This window comes from Arachis ipaensis, chromosome B3 (assembly GCF_059453495.1).
Source record: "Arachis ipaensis isolate K30076 ecotype BB chromosome B3, ASM5945349v1, whole genome shotgun sequence".
NCBI lineage: Eukaryota > Viridiplantae > Streptophyta > Magnoliopsida > Fabales > Fabaceae > Arachis > Arachis ipaensis.
This window is the reverse complement of record NC_142438.1, coordinates 63883856-63900053: the sequence shown is the minus strand read 5'-3', so window position 1 is coordinate 63900053 and position 16198 is coordinate 63883856. Positions and strand designations below refer to the sequence as shown.

At 38.5% G+C, this 16198-nt stretch overlaps 2 non-coding genes across 2 annotated transcripts; both read left to right on the top strand.

The window, feature by feature from the left end:
* Positions 1 to 937: 937 nt before the first annotated feature.
* LOC148570899 (small nucleolar RNA R71) lies at positions 938 to 1041 on the top strand. Its single transcript, XR_015908222.1, has one exon. It is a non-coding gene; the product is annotated as a small nucleolar RNA R71 (small nucleolar RNA).
* A 6758-nt stretch (positions 1042 to 7799) lies between these two features.
* Positions 7800 to 7907, top strand: LOC148570898 (small nucleolar RNA R71). Its single transcript, XR_015907980.1, has one exon. It is a non-coding gene; the product is annotated as a small nucleolar RNA R71 (small nucleolar RNA).
* The last annotated feature ends 8291 nt before the right edge of the window (positions 7908 to 16198 follow it).

Here is a 16198-nt window from a genome sequence, read left to right as displayed (position 1 = left end):
AGTTTCACTTTCCTGCTTAGCTTCTTCCACACCTTCCTTCAAGATTTCTGGCTCCTGTTCTGAGGGTCTGATTCCTTCTTCTTCTGAGACTTCCTTCAATATGGTGATGGCCTTGCATTCTTCCCATCTCACTCCCTTTTGTTCCCCTTTAGGATTCTTTTCTGTGTCACTAGGGAACACTGCAGTTGACTTGGGGGCCTGTTGAGATAGCTCTCCTACTTGAGACTCCATCCTCTTGAGTTTTTCACCATGGTTCCTTAAGGTAGATCTCACATCATCCCTAAAGCTTTTCAACTCACTTATGTCCTGACCCATGTTTGCCAGCATTCCTTCTATCCTGTTTAATTGATCTTGAAATTGTTGGTTCGGATTAGGTTGGGTAGGTTGATTATTTTGGCCATGATATGATGGTTGGGAGTAAGTGTTTTGTGTGGCTTGGTATGATCTTTGGTTGGAGTTTTGGTATGTGGACTTGTTATGTTGGTTTTGCTGGTTTTCCCACCCAAAGTTTGGGTGGTTTTTCCAGCCTGGGTCGTAAGTGTTGGAATGTGGATCATATGGTTGCCTTTGTTGATTTCCTACATAATTGGCCTCTTCCCAATCACCTCCTTCAGTGCTTACTTCCTCTTGATCTTGTGTGTGTATTGCAGCCACTTGCTTTGTTTCTAATTTCCTGGTGAGCTCTGCTAGTTGCTTGGCAAACACCTTGTTTTGGGCTAAAATTGTATCAACATGGTTCAGCTCCATGACTCCCTTAGTGTTGTGTCTCTCTGAAGCATAGTAGTACTCATTCTCAGCCACTGTCTCAATCACTTCAATGGCTTCTTCCACAGTCTTTTTCCTGTTCAATGAACCTCCTGATGAATGGTCTACAGCCTTCCTTGATTCATAAGAAAGTCCATCATAGAAAATATGCAATTGCACCCAGTCGTGGAACATGTCTGGTGGGCATTTCCTTGTCAAATCCTTGAATCTCTCCCATGCCTCGTAGAGAGTTTCACCATCTTGTTGTCTAAAAGTCTGAACCTCAGATCGAAGCCTATTGACCTTTTGTGGGGGGTAGAAACGTGCCAGAAACTTGCTTTCCACCTCATCCCAGGTTGTTAGGCTCCCCCTTGGGAATGATTCCAGCCACTTAGCTGCCTTGTCCCTAAGTGAAAATGGGAACAAGAGCAGTTTATAGGTATCTTCCTGGACTCCATTGGACTTCACAGTGTCGCAAATTCTCAGGAATTTTGTGAGATGTTGGTTTGGATCTTCATTAGCACTCCCACCAAATGAACAATGATCCTCCACAAGTGATATTAGCTGTGGTTTGAGTTCAAAATTGTTGGCCTGAATGGGTGGTTTCTGAATGCTGCTACCACAATTCCCAAAGGTTGGGTTTATGTATGAACCAAGAACCCTCCTCTCAGGAATGGCATTGTTTCCATCAGCCCTCTCATGGTTGTGAACATCTCTATCCATGTTGAGATCTAGAGCTTCCTCAAAATTGTCCTCAGATTCTCCTTCAGATTCCTCTTCTCTCAGTACTCTCTTCCCTCTTGCTTCCCTTCTAAGTCTATGAAGGGTCCTCTCTGGTTCGGTATATGGAGGAGTTGATGTCTCTCCTCTCCTACCTGTCATACAAGAACACAGCACAGGCACCAAACAAGTGAAATACTCTTGGTTAATGGAAGAGTATGGTTAGAGCAGTTGAGGAATTAATTTAAATAGTTAGTGAGTCAGTGAGTTAGTTGCTTGAATTTAAAGGCATAAAGAAAGAAAACAAGTAACAGAGTGCAGAAGTTAAAATTCAACAAGTAACTTGAACTAAATTATCAAAACAAAAAAATTGCTCAATCTAGTTAACTTCTAATTTGAGAATTGTCAATCGAAAACCAATCCCCGGCAACGGCGCCATAAACTTGATGTGCATAAACTTGATATGCTACGATTTAGAAAATTGCGCGATCGGCAAAATTCCTTCCGGCAAGTGCACCGGTTATCGTCAAGTAAAAACTCACAATAGAGTGAGGTCAAATCCCACAAGGATTAGTTGAGTGAGCAATTCGGATTAGAAGTATGTTCTAGTTGAGCAGAATCAAGATTTAGATGAGAATTGTGGAATGTAAAATTGCATGAATTAAAGAGCGAGAAGCTAAATTGCTGAAATTAAAAGGGATGGGGGTGATTGCATGAATTTAATTGCAGAATGTAAAGAGAAAGTGGTAAATCAGAAATGGGGAGTTCATTGGGTGTTAGGAGATATTGAGATCTCCGAATCAAAACAACTTTTATCCCTTCCTCAACCAATGCATTCATTGAATTTTGCTTGGCAATCTTATATGATTGGATCCCAATCCCTTGGCTCACCAATTCTCTCTAAAAACAAACAAATTCCCAATCCCTTGGTTTACATGTTCATAAGAAGAGATGATGCTCGATCACTGATTATACCACACAGTTTCATGAACCACAATTTGGTAGGATTACATGTCACAATATCCATCCAAACCCCAATCCAATTCACTGTGAGAAAGCTTCTCTAGCATGAATCCTCCATTCCTTTCCCAAGGTTCCGAAGGATTCCAATTATGGGTAGTTTCTTTCCCAAGACAACTACCCAATGGAATTAGATCGAGAAGCTTTCTAACAAAATTCAAGAGAAAAGATTGAAGAAGAAGATAAAACTATTATTGATTCATTGAATTACAATAGAGCTCCCTAACCCAATGAAAGGGGTTTAGTGAGTCATAGCTCTGAATTCAATTACAAAACTAAAAGAAAATGATCCAAAGTTCTCCGTGTCCCCCCTCTCAAAAAGTGTCAACTAACTTAAATTCTATCCTATTTATACACTTTCTAAATTGAGCTTCTGTTGTGTTTCTTGGGCTTTGAGGCCTTTCCCTGATTTCCTTTTGCTTTGGGTTTATGGTCCATAATCCTGATGAGGCTGTGATCCAATTCTGTAACATTCATTGAGCAAACTTAGTGATAAACAAGTAATGACACAAGACTCAACAAATTGAAGCTCCAGATTCATCAATTCTTCAGGCCCAATCCCATAAACCATGATATTCAATTGGGTTTCATACCATAATACGTTTAAGTTAATGTTTGTGCTCAAATGCTAACTTAAACTTCAATATATTTGGCCCAGAAATCATTTCAAAAAGTGGCGTTTAAGTTGAAGTTTAAGTTTTAGTTTAAGGTTAAACTGAAACTTAAACGTGGAAATGGAAGAAAGCAACCCAGGAGTGTGAAATGTCGAACACGTTTAAGCTTCAGTTTAAGGTTAAACTGAAGCTTAAACGTGGAAATGAAGAAAGCAACCCTGGAGGAGCAATTGGGTCGAACACATTTAAGCTTCAGTTTAAGGTTAAATTGAAGCTTAAACGTGGAAATGAGAAAGCAACCCTGGAGGAGAGAAATAGTCGAACACGTTTAAGCTCCAGTTTAACCTTAAACTGGAGCTTAAACGTGGAAATGCTCCTGGTGCCTTTCTTACTTCTGGCGTTTAACCTCCAGTTTAAGGTTAAACTGGAGGTTAAACGTGGAAATGCTTCCTTGGTGAAATTCTCATTCTGGCGTTTAACTTCCAGTTTAAGGTTAAACTGGAGGTTAAACGCCAGTTCCAGCATTTCTTAGCCTTCATGATTCTGGCGTTTAAGCTCCAGTTTAGGCTTAAACTGGAACTTAAACGCCATTTCCAGCATTATATGGTTTGGTAGTTTAAGTTCCAGTTTAAGCTTAAACTGGAACTTAAACTCCACATGTGATATTCAAGCTTCCTTTATTGATTTTGTTGCTTCCTTGCCTAGCCTCTTCTTCCCTGAAATCATCCAAACAATTGCATCAAAGTCTTGCAAAATTTCATGAGAAATCTTCCATTCATAGCATTCAAGTAATATAACTAAAAACTCATGGAATTTGCATCAAAATCATACTGTTTGGATGGTTCATTGCTTTGTTATTCATTTAACCATTCTTGGTTACTTTAAGCTCAAGAAAATGCATAAAACAACTAAAACTAACAGAAAAATGCTAGTGAAACTAGCCTAAGATGCCTTGGCATCAGAAACCAAAAATAGAAAATAAATAGACAAGGAGATTAAGGAATGAGTCCACCTTAGTGAGGGTGGTGTCTTCCTCTTCTTGAAGAACCAATGGTGCTCTTGAGCTCCTCTATGTCTCTTCCTTGTCTTTCATGCTCCTCCCTCATAGCTCTTTGATCTTCTCTAATTTCATGAAGGATGATGGAGTGCTCTTGATGCTCCACCCTTAGTTGTCCCATGTTGGAACTTAATTCTCCTAGGAAAGTGTTGCTTTGTTCCCAATAATTCTGTGGAGAAAAGTGCATCCCCTGAGGCATCTCAGGGATTTCATGGTGAGGAATTTCCTCATGCTCATGTTGAGGTCCATGATCTCTTATTTGCTCCATCCTTTTCTTAGTGATGGGCTTATCCTCTTCAATGAGGATGTCTCCCTCTATGTCAATTCCAGCCAAATTGCTGAGGTGGCATATGAGGTGAGGAAAGGCTAACCTTGCCCAAGTGGAGGACTTGTCAGCCACCTTGTAAATTTCTTGAGGTATAATCTCATGAACTTCCACCTCCTCTCCAATCATGATACTATGGATCATGATGGCCCGGTCTATAGTAACTTCAGACTGGTTACTAGTAGGAACGATTGAGCGTTGAATAAACTCTAGCCATCCCCTAGCCACTGGTTTGAGGTCGTGCCTTCTTAATTGAACCGGCTTGCCTCTTGAGTCAATTTTCCATTGAGCTCCTTGCTCACATATGTCTATGGGGACTTGGTCCAACCTTTGATCAAAGTTGACCCTTCTTGTGTAGGGGCGTGTGTTCTCTTCCATCATTGGCAAGTTGAACGCCAGCCTTACATTTTCCAGACTGAAATCTAAGTATTTCTCCCGAACCATGGTAAGCTAATGCTTTGAATTTGGGTTCACACTTTGAGCATGGTTCCTAGTGATCCATGCGTTTGCATAGAACTCTTGAACCATTAGGATTCCGACTTGTTGAATGGGGTTGGTGAGAACTTCCCAACCTCTTCTTTGGATTTCAAGTCGGATCTCCGGATACTCATTCTTCTTGAGCTTGAAAGGAACCTCAGGGATCACTTTCTTCTTGGCCACAACTTCATAGAAGTGGTCTTGATGGACCTTTGAGATGAATCTTTCCATCTTCCATGACTCAGAGGTGGAAGCAATTGCCTTCCCTTTCCTCTTTCTAGAGGTTTCTCTGGTCTTAGGTGCCATAAATAGTTATGGAAAAATAAAAAGCTATGCTTTTACCAGACCAAACTTAAAATGTTTGCTCATCCCCGAGCAAAAGAAGAAAGAAAGTAGTAGAAGAAGAAGAAAATAGGGGAGATGGAGGGTGAGGTGTTTTCTGCCAAGGTGAGAAGTTAGGGTTGTATTGTGTGAAAATGAAGAAGGAATGAGGGGTTTATATAGGAGGGGGGGAGGGTTAAGTTTCGGCCATTAGGGTTGGGTATGGGAGGAAAAATATTTTGAATCTGAAGGTAGGTGGGATTTATGGGGAAGAAAAGATGGATGTGAGTGGTGAGGGGGTTATGGGAAAGAGTGATTAAAGTGATTGATGAAGGGTATTTGGGGTAGAGAGTTATGAAAAGGTGTGAAGGGGAGAAGAAGTGGTAGGAATCCTGTGGGATCCACAGATCTAGTGGGGCCAAGGACTTAACATCCCTGCTCCAATTAGGCGTGTAAAATGCCCTTGCTGTGCAATCCTGGCGTTTAACGCCAAAATGGTGCCTATTTCTGGTGTTAAACGCCCAAATGTAGCTTGTTTCTGGCGTTTAACGCCAGGTAGATACTTGGTTCTGGCATTAAACACCAGCTTGGTGCTTGTTTCTGGCGTTTAACGCCAGCATGCCTCTCCTCAAGGGTGTGCTATTTTCAATGCTGTTTTTCATTCTGTTTTTTATTTTTCAGTAGTTTTTGTGACTCCACATGATCATCAACCTAATAAAACACGAAATAACAAAAAAAAAATAAAATAGATATGATTAAATAACATTGGGTTGCCTCCCAAAAAGCGCTTCATTAATGTCAATAGCTTGACAGTGAGCTCTCATGGAGCCTCACAAATAATCAAAGCAAGGTTGGAACCTCCCAACACCAAACTTAGAGTTTGAATGTGGGGGTTCAAAACCAAACTTAGAGTTTGGTTGTGGCCTCCCAACACCAGACTTAGAGTTTGACTGTGGGGCTTTGATTGACTCTGCAGTAAGAGAAGCTTTTCATGCTTCCTCTCCATGGTTACAGAAGGAGATCCTTGAGTTTTAAACACAAGGTTGTCCTCATTCAGTTGAAGGATCAATTCTCCTCTGTCCACATCAATCACAGCTCTTGCTGTGGCTAGGAAGGGTCTTCCAAGGATGATGGATTCATCCTCATCCTTCCCAGTGTCTAGGATTATGAAATCAGGAGGGATGTAAAGGCCTTTAACCTTTACTAGCACGTCCTCTACTTGTCCATAAACTTGTTTTCTTGAGTTGTCTGCCATCTCTAATGAGATTCTGGCAGCTTGCACCTCAAAGATTTCCAGTTTCTCCATTACAGAGAGTGGCATGAGGTTTATCCCTGACCCAAGGTCATATAGAGCCTTCTCAAAGGTCATGGTGCCTATGGTACAAGGTATTAAGAACTTTCCAGAATCCTGTTTCTTCTGAGGCAATGTCAGTTGATCCAGATCACTCAGTTCATTGATGAGCAAGGGAGGTTCATCTTCCCAAGTCTCATTACCAAATAATTTGGCATTCAGCTTCATGATTGCACCAAGGTACTTGGCAACTTGCTCTTCAGTGACATCTTCATTCTCTTCAGAAGAAGAATACTCATCAGAGCTCATGAATGGCATAAGGAGGTTCAATGGAATCTTTATGGTCTCTAGATGAGCCTCAGATTCCTTTGGTTCCTCACAGGGAAACTCCTTGTTGATCACTGGACATCCTAGGAGGTCTTCCTCACTGGGATTCATGTCCTCTCCCTCCCTTGTAGGTTCGGCCATGATGGTTAAATCAATGGCCTTGCACTCTCTTTTTGGATTCTCTTCTGTATTACTTGGGAGTGTACTAGGAGGAGTTTCAGTGACTCTTTTACTCAGCTGTCCCACTTGTGCCTCCAAATTACTAATGGAGGACCGTGTTTTATTCATGAAACTTACAGTGGCCTTAGATAGATCAGAGACTATATTTGCTAAGCTAGATGGATTCTGCTCAGAACTCTCTGTCTTTTGCTGAGTGGATGATGGAAAAGGCTTGCTATTGCTAAACCTGTTTCTTCCACCATTATTAAAGCCTTATTGAGGATTTTGTTGATCCTTCCATGAGAAATTTGGATGATTTCTCCATGAGGGATTATAGGTGTTTCCATAGGGTTTACCCATGTAATTCACCTCTGCTATTGCAGGGTTCTTAGGATCATAAGCTTCTTCTTCAGAAGATGCCTCTTTAGTACTATTGGATGATTCCTTCAATCCATTCAGACTCTGAGAGATCATATTGACTTGCTGAGTCAATATTTTATTCTGAGCCAATATGGCATTTAGAGTATCAATTTCAAGAACTACCTTCCTCATAGGCGTCCCATTATTCACAGGATTCCTTTCAGAAGTGTACATGAACTGGTTATTTGCTACCATGTCAATGAGTTCTTGAGCTTCTGCAGGCGTTTTCTTTAGGTGAATGGATCCACCTGCAGAATAGTCCAGTGAAATCTTTGATAGCTCAGACAGACCATCATAGAATATATCCAGGATGGTCCATTCTGAAAGCATATCAGAATGACACTTTTTGGTCAGTTTCTTGTATCTCTCCCAAGCTTCATAGAGGGATTCACCTTCTTTCTGTCTGAAGGTTTGAACATCCACTCTAAGCTTGCTAAGCTTTTGAGGAGGAAAGAACTTGGCTAAGAAAGCCGTGACTAGCTTATCCCAAGAGTTCAGGCTATCTTTAGGTTGAAAGTCCAACCATACTCTAGCTCTGTCTCTTACAGCAAACGGGAAAAAGCATAAGCCTGTAGACCTCGGGATCAACCCCATTGGTCTTAATAGTATCACAGATCTACAAGAATTCAGTTAAGAACTGAAAAGGATCTTCGGATGGAAGTCCATGAAACTTGCAGTTCTGTTGCATCAGAGAAACTAATTGAGGTTTAAGCTCAAAATTGTTTGCTCCAATGGCAGGGATTGAGATGCTTCTTCCATGTAAATTGGAATTTGGTGCAGTAAAGTCACCAAGCATCTTCCTTGCATTGTTTTTATTTTCGGCCATGTCTCCTTCCTTTTCGAAAATTTCTGTTAGATTTTCTCCAGATAGTTGAGCTTTAGCTTCCCTTAGCTTCCTCTTCAGAGTCCTTTCAGGTTCAGGATCGGCTTCAACAAGAATGTTCTTATCCTTGTTCCTACTCATATGAAAAAGAAGAGAACACAAAAGAAAATATAGAATCCTCTATGTCACAGTATAGAGATTCCTTATGCAAGTATAAGAAGAGAAGAATGTAAGAAGGAAAAGAGGAAAAATTCGAACATAGAGAAGGGGATAGGGTTCGAATTTTTGGGTGGAGGAGAAGTGTTAGTAGATAAATAAATAAATAGAAGGAGGTGAGGAAGAGAAGAATTCAAAAATTTAAATAATATTTTAAAATTAAAGTTAAAATTCGAAAATTAAAATTGAAATTAAATTAAATTAAAAATTAAAACAATTAGTTAGAAAAAAGGGAATTTTGAAAAAGAGGGAAGGAATTTTCGAAAATTAGAGAGAGAGAATTAGTTAGGTAGTTTTGAAAAAGATAAGAATCAATCAAAAAGTTAAGTGGTTAATTGAAAAAGCTTTGAAAATCAAATTTGAAAAGATAAGAAGTTAGAAAAGATTTTGAAATTGATTTTGAAAAAGATGTGATTGAAATTTATTTTGAAAAAGATTTGAAAAAGAAATTTAAAAAGATTTGATTTTGAAAATTAAAGTTGATTACTTGACTAACAAGAAACAAAAAGATTTTGATTTTAAAAATTAAAGATTGAACCTTTCTTATTAGGCAAGTAACAAACTTAATATTTTTGAATCAATCACATTAATTGTTAGCATTGAATTCGAAAATATGGAATAAAAATAAGAAAAAGATTTTGAAAATTAATTTGAAATTTTCGAAAATATGAAAGAAAAATTGAAAAAGATTTGATTTTTGAAAAAGAATTGAAAAAGATAGAATTTTTAAATTGAAAATTTGATTTGACTCATAAGAAACAACTAAATTTTAAAAAGTTTTGAAAAAGTCAACTCAAATTTTCGAAAATTTATGAGTGAAAAAGGGAAAGATATTTTTTTGATTTTTGAATTTTAATGATGAGAGAGAAAAACATCAAAAAGACTCAATACATGAAAATTTTGGATCAAAACAAATGATGCATGCAGGAATACTATGAATGTCAAGATGAACACCAAGAACACTTTGAATGTCAAGATGAACATCAAGAACTTATTTTTGAAAAATTTTTAAGAAAAGAAAACATGCAAGACACCAAACTTAGAAATTTTTGATATTTAGACTCTAAGAATTCAAGAATGCATATGAAAAACAAGAAAAGACACAAGAGAAGAAAATATGAAGATCAAACAAGAAGACTTGTCAAGAACAACTTGAAGATCATGAAGAATGCCATGCATGAATTTTTCGAAAAAATGCACAAATTTTAAAAACATGCAATTGACACCAAACTTAAAAACTGACACTAGACTCAAACAAGAAACACAATTTTTGGTTTTTATGAATTTATTAATGTTTTTGGTATTTTTCGAAAATTATTTTGAAAAAGAAAATAAGGATTTCAAAATTTTTAATAAGAATTCCAGGAATCATGCAATGTTAGTCTAAAGCTTCAGTCTAAAGAGATTAGACAGGGTAGAACAAGCTTCAGCAGGACATTACATACAATAGCCAAATTGATGGGAATCAACTAGCTCCTGTGATGATAGAAGCATTATCTGAAACACTAGAATTCATTCTTAAAAATTCTGAATAAAAATATTTTTGAAAATATTTAATTTTTTTTTTGGATTTTTCGAAAACTAATTGGGAAAAACGAAAAAGAAGAAAATAATTTTTTTTGGTATTTTTCGAAAATAAGAAATAAAAAGTTTAAAATTAAAATAAAATTACCTAATCTGAGCAACAAGATGAACCGTCAATTGTCCAAACTCGAACAATCCCCGGCAACGGCGCCAAAAACTTGGTGCGCGAAATCGTGATCTTCAACAATGGCGCCAATGACTTGGTGCTCTCAAACGTGAATCACACTTTATCACAATTCCGCACAACTAATCAGCAAGTGCACTGGGTCGTCCAAGTAATAAACCTTACGTGAGTAAGGGTCGATCCCACGGAGATTGTCGGCTTGAAGTAAGCTATGGTCACCTTGTAAATCTTAGTCAGGCGGATTCAGATAGTTATGGAGATTTGATAATCAAAACATAATTGAAATATAAACTAGGATAGAGATACTTATGTAATTCATTGGTGAGAATTTCAGATAAGCGTATAGAGATGCCTTTCGTTCCTCTGAACCTCTGCTTTCCTGCTGTCTTCATCCAATCATTCCTACTCCTTTCCATGGCAAGCTTTATGTAGGGCATCATCGTTGTCAATGGCTACATCCCATCCTCTCTGTGAAAATGGTCCAATGCGCTGTCACTGCATGGCTAATCATCTGTCGGTTCTCGATCATACTGGAATAGGATTTACTATCCTTTTGCATCTATCACTACGCCCAGCACTCGCGAGTTTGAAGCTCGTCACAGCCATCCCTTCCCAGATCCTACTCGGAATACCACAGACAAGGTTTAGACTTTTAGGATCTCAAGAATGGCCGTCCATGGGTTCTAACTTATACCACGAAGATTCTAATATCTCGGACTCGGTCCTCTGTATTAGATATCTAAGAGATACTCATTCTAGCTTGTTTGCATGTAGAACGGAAGTGTTTGTCAGGCACGCGTTCATAGGTGAGAATGATGATGAGCGTCACATAATCATCACATTAATCATGTTCTTCGGTGCGAATGGATATCTTAGAGAAGGAATAAGCTTGAATTGTATAGAAAAACAGTAGTACTTTGTATTAATTCATGAGGAACAGCAGAGCTCCACACCTTAATCTATGGAGTGTAGAAACTCTACCGTTGAAAATACATAAGTGATAAGGTCTAGGCATGGCCGAATGGCCAGCCCCCAAACGTGATCTAAAGATGAAACTAAAGATGTTCCAAAGATATCCAAAGATGTAAATACAATAGTAAAAAGTCCTATTTATACTAAACTAGTTACTAGGGTTTACAGAAATGAGTAAATAATGCAGAAATCCACTTCTGGAGCCCACTTGATGTGTGCTTGGGTTGAGCATTGAGCTTTACACGTGTAGAGGCTTCTCTTGGAGTTGAACGCCAGTTTGTAACCTGTTTCTGGCGTTTAACTCCACTTTGCAACCTGTTTCTGGCGTTTAACTCCAGAATGCAGCATGGAACTGGCGTTGAACGCCAGTTTGTGTCATCTAAACTTGCGCAAAGTATGGATTATTATATATTACTGGAAAGCCCTGGATGTCTACTTTCCAACGCAAATGAGAGCGCACCATTTGGACTTCTATAGCTCCAGGAAATCCACTTTGAGTACAGGGAGGTCAGAATCCAATTCTCATCACAATTGATAAGGATAACTAGGATAGGATTTCAATTTCTTATACCTTGTCAAGAGATTTTATTATTATTAATTTATTTTTCTTGTCATTTAAATTACTTGTTCGTTATTTTCAAAAACCCAAAAATATATCTTTTTACATAACCAATAATAAATCATACCTCCCTGCAATTCCTTGAGAAGACGACCCGAGGTTTGAATACTTCAGTTATTTATTTTTATTGGGTTTGCTTAAGCGACAACCAAACTTTTGTACGAAAGGATTTTCTGTTGGTTCAGAAACTATACTTACAACGCGATTAATTTTGTGAATTTCTTTACCGATAGAAAATCCGATCGTCAAAATGGCGCCATTGCCGGGGAATTGCAAACGTGTGCCTTATTATTGGTTATTGTAAATATTTACTTTTAAATTGATTTTTTCGGAAAATAAATTTAAATATTTACTTTCAAATTTCAATATTTAAATTCCAAAATCCAAAATTCAAATTTCAAAATTTAAATTTAAAATTTTAAAAATCAAACCTTTTCAAAATTTAAATCTTTTTTAAATATTTATCTTATATTGTTGACTTTTTCAAAATTCAATTTTCAAAATTTAAAATTCAAATTTCAAAATTTAAAATTCAAAATTTAATTTTCAAATTCAAAAATTTAAATTTCAAAACCTTTTAATTTAAAAATTTATCTTCTCTTACCTAACTTATCTTATCTTTTCTAATCTTAAAATCAAATCTTTTTCAAACCTTTTCTCTTATTTATTTTATTTTATTTTATTTTTTTATTTTTCTTTGCTTGTTTATTTGTTTTTGTTTTTAATTTTTATTAATTACTATGAGTTCTCACCCCCCGTCGCTTCAAGTTTGGTTCCAATGTTGTTGTAAGGAATGGAAACTATAATGAAAATAGGCATCAAGGTTGGAAAAATCAAAGATGGGAGGAGCCACAAGGATTTGATCAACCCTCTAGGCAACAACCCCCTCCAATGCGCTATAACCAGCAAGTCCCACCATATGCTTACGAACCATCTCCTCAACACAACTCTGGACCACCATACTCACAAACATCTTACCACCAAACACCCCCATATGACCCTAACCCACACCCACCACACCAACCACCATATGAACCACACCCAGAACTACCACCTCAATATTCACCATCTCCATTGGATAACAACACACTCATCTCTAATATCATTGGTCTCACCTCTACACTCCAAAATCTTATATCCCGCATGAACCAACCCTCTACCTCCAATATTCAACCCTCAAGCTCTAGTGCACTTCCTTTTCAACCACATAATAATCTTCCCATTCCATCACCACCCTCCATGGAAGAGCACCCACCTCCATCAATCCAAGAGCAAGATGATCCCATTTATGCTATTGATATGGAACAAGAAAAAAGAAATCATCTTCGTGAATCCATACTTCATAAGAAGTTAGAGGAGGCCCTACAAATGAAGGTAGTAGAGACCCTTGAAGTCGAATGAGTGGTTGAAGAATTAGTGAAGGAAGACATCAAGGAGGAGTCTGATTTTATCTTAGAGCAAGAGGAGGCCCAAACTGTGGAGATAGGAGAGACCCTTGAAGATGAAAGAATAGTTGAAAGGAGTTATCATGGAAAGAAAATCATCAAGGATGAGTACGATTTTATATTAAAACAACTAGACAAAGCAGTAATTATTGAAGAGGAAGAAGTGGTTGAAGACTTTGAAGAGGTTGATCAAGAGATGGAGATTAAAGAAGAAGAAGCACAACCTCCCATGCCCTTGGTGAGTAATGAAGAAGATATTGAATTGGAAGAAAGCTACCAAGCGGAAGAGGTCGATATTGAAGAAGCTTACAAAGCGGTGGAAGTTGTCAAGGAAGAACCCAAGGGAATGGAGCTTGAAGACGGGTGTAGAAACAAGATTTGGGATCCGGGAATATATGAGGATCGACTTTGGGAGTTCAAAACTTGTGACAAACTCCATCAAAGCTTGAGAAATTTACTTGGTATTGATAGAGCTTATTGGAAGTCCAAGCATTGGTGGAAGTTTCAGGATGAGTTCAAGCACAAGCCACCATGACAAGGAGCTCACCAAATGTCCAACTTAAGGACTTTAACTAAAAGTGCTAGGTGGGAGACAATCCACCATGGTATGATCGTTCCTTTTCAATTTTAATTTTATTTCGTTTTGTTTGTTTTAAAGTTTTGTTTTATTCTATTGAACCTGGAATTATTCATAACCTCCATATCAGCATCTACATTCTGCATTCTGCATATTGCATACTGCATAAAAAAAAGCACGCACACGACGCGGCAGCGTCGCTGACGCGTCCACGTCACTAGTGCATTTTGAAGAAAAGAGAATTGGATAGAGAGTCACGCGAAAGCGTGGCTGGAGGCGTGCCTTAGGCACAAACATGCCCACGCGTCCACGTCACCCAGGCGAATGCGTGCCCTGTAAAATTCGACGTAAATAGGTGTATGGCAGCATGTTGTGATGGAGCTGGGCTGGACTGATGCTAGAAGCACCAGCTACATCACGCGACCGCGTGCCCCATGCGGCCGTGTTGTTTTCAAAACATCACCATTCACGTGATCGCGTCACCTTAAAAATTTGGTAAAAAAGAGTTTGAAACAGAGAGTCGTGCGAACACGCGGCTGCTCTCGCACCATTCGCACAATTCGAGTCACGCGACTGCGTGACCCACGCGTCCACGTCACATGCAGCGCACAGAATATTTAGATCAGCCAAACTATCTTATCTTTTCTTCTCCAAATCCTAATTTTTCTTTTCCTTTGTTATTTCTTTCTTCCCCCTTCTTCTTTCTCTACTCCTTCTCACTTTTTACTTTCTCCTTCCTTATTTCTCACACCCATCATCAAAGTTCTTTTCTTTCTTTCTTTACTTTTTACTTTCCCTTATCAATTCTATTTATGTTTTGAATTTTTCTTTTTCCCTTCCTTATCTATATTTTCCCTTATTTTTCTTTCTTTTTATCCCTTTTTATTGGTGTTGAAAATTTATTCCAGTCTTTATTTTCCATATTTTGCTTGTGGATTATCATGGATTTGTTTGACAATTATATATTACTTTTCATAAGGGTTGCTTGCATGTTCAAATTTCCTACTTTCAATAACATTTTCATCATGCATGCCAAGTATTTGTGAAAAAGCCCGTATGGCATTGCACATTATTTTAATTTATTCTATTCCACTACTTTAATGCCTGCTTTTCACAAAACCCCTTTTATATTTTATTAATTAAAATATAATTGTCCATACAAACAGATTGTTAGTTTGAATGATGTGGTAATCTAACTTGGACATTGAATGCTCGATCTATGCTACTCATGCCTTTGCCAGCATGCCAATAAACATCTTGCATTTAATTGTCATCACAGGCACATACTATCTTACCTACGATGAACTTTTCACATGTAGTCTAGACCATATGTTAACGACATCCTTCTTCACCGTGCATTGATTATCAACCATCACATTCGCTCCCTTTCTCGAACCCTTCACTTTACATATTACTTTCTCTTTCCTTTTCAGGATGGCCACCAAGAAAGGCAAAGAGAAAGCTACTCCCAAACCACCAGCAAGGAGAGGTACAAAAAGAGAATTAGTGGCAGAGCCATCTTTAACAGCAGTAAAGCCCTCAACAAAAAAAATCAAGAGGATCATCAAGGTTGATGAAAAAGAAAGAGCTTTTCCAGCAAAGGACACTGCGCGGTTTCCTAACCGTTACTGTGAGTAGATGTTTCCCATCCAGGTAGAGAGAAATTACAACAATGAATACCTCCTCATCCTCCCAACCCGCATTTCTAAATTTGTTGAGCCGCATAAATTGAACGAAGACAATGGGGATTCCTACGAAGACAGCCACGGCAGGTTAATCTCTCATGGGTAGTAGAATTCTACTCCAACTTTCACATGCCTACCATGCAGTCTGTCTATGTCCGTCAGAAGCAAGTCCCCATAACTGAAGAGGCCATTCAACAAGCTTTAGATCTCCCCCCTATTCCAGAAGGATTGGACGCATTTCAAGAAGCCTCACTCAAGCGCCAAACATACCAATTTGACTGGGACGCCGTTCTCAGAGTTATAGCACAACCTGGCAGCCTATGGATCTACGGATACTATCGATCCCGACCAAAAGGGATATCGGCTTCAGCACTTACCTTGGAGGCTCGAGTATGGGCACAGATTATGTCTCATTATGTCTTTCCAAGAACTCACGAGTCCTCCTTCACTGCAGACATGGCTGTTTTACTCTGGTGTATCCTTACAGACCAGCACCTAAACTTACCAAGATACATCCGGAATGCAATGGGACACGTACAGATAGTGGGCAACTTACCTTTTCCCGCCTTGGTTTCAGATCTCGTCTTGGCAGTCGGAGTCTCCTACAGAGCTGGGGACACCAAAGCCATACTCCCACGGGATGATCAGTATGTCCTTAATGGGAAATATATCAGACCG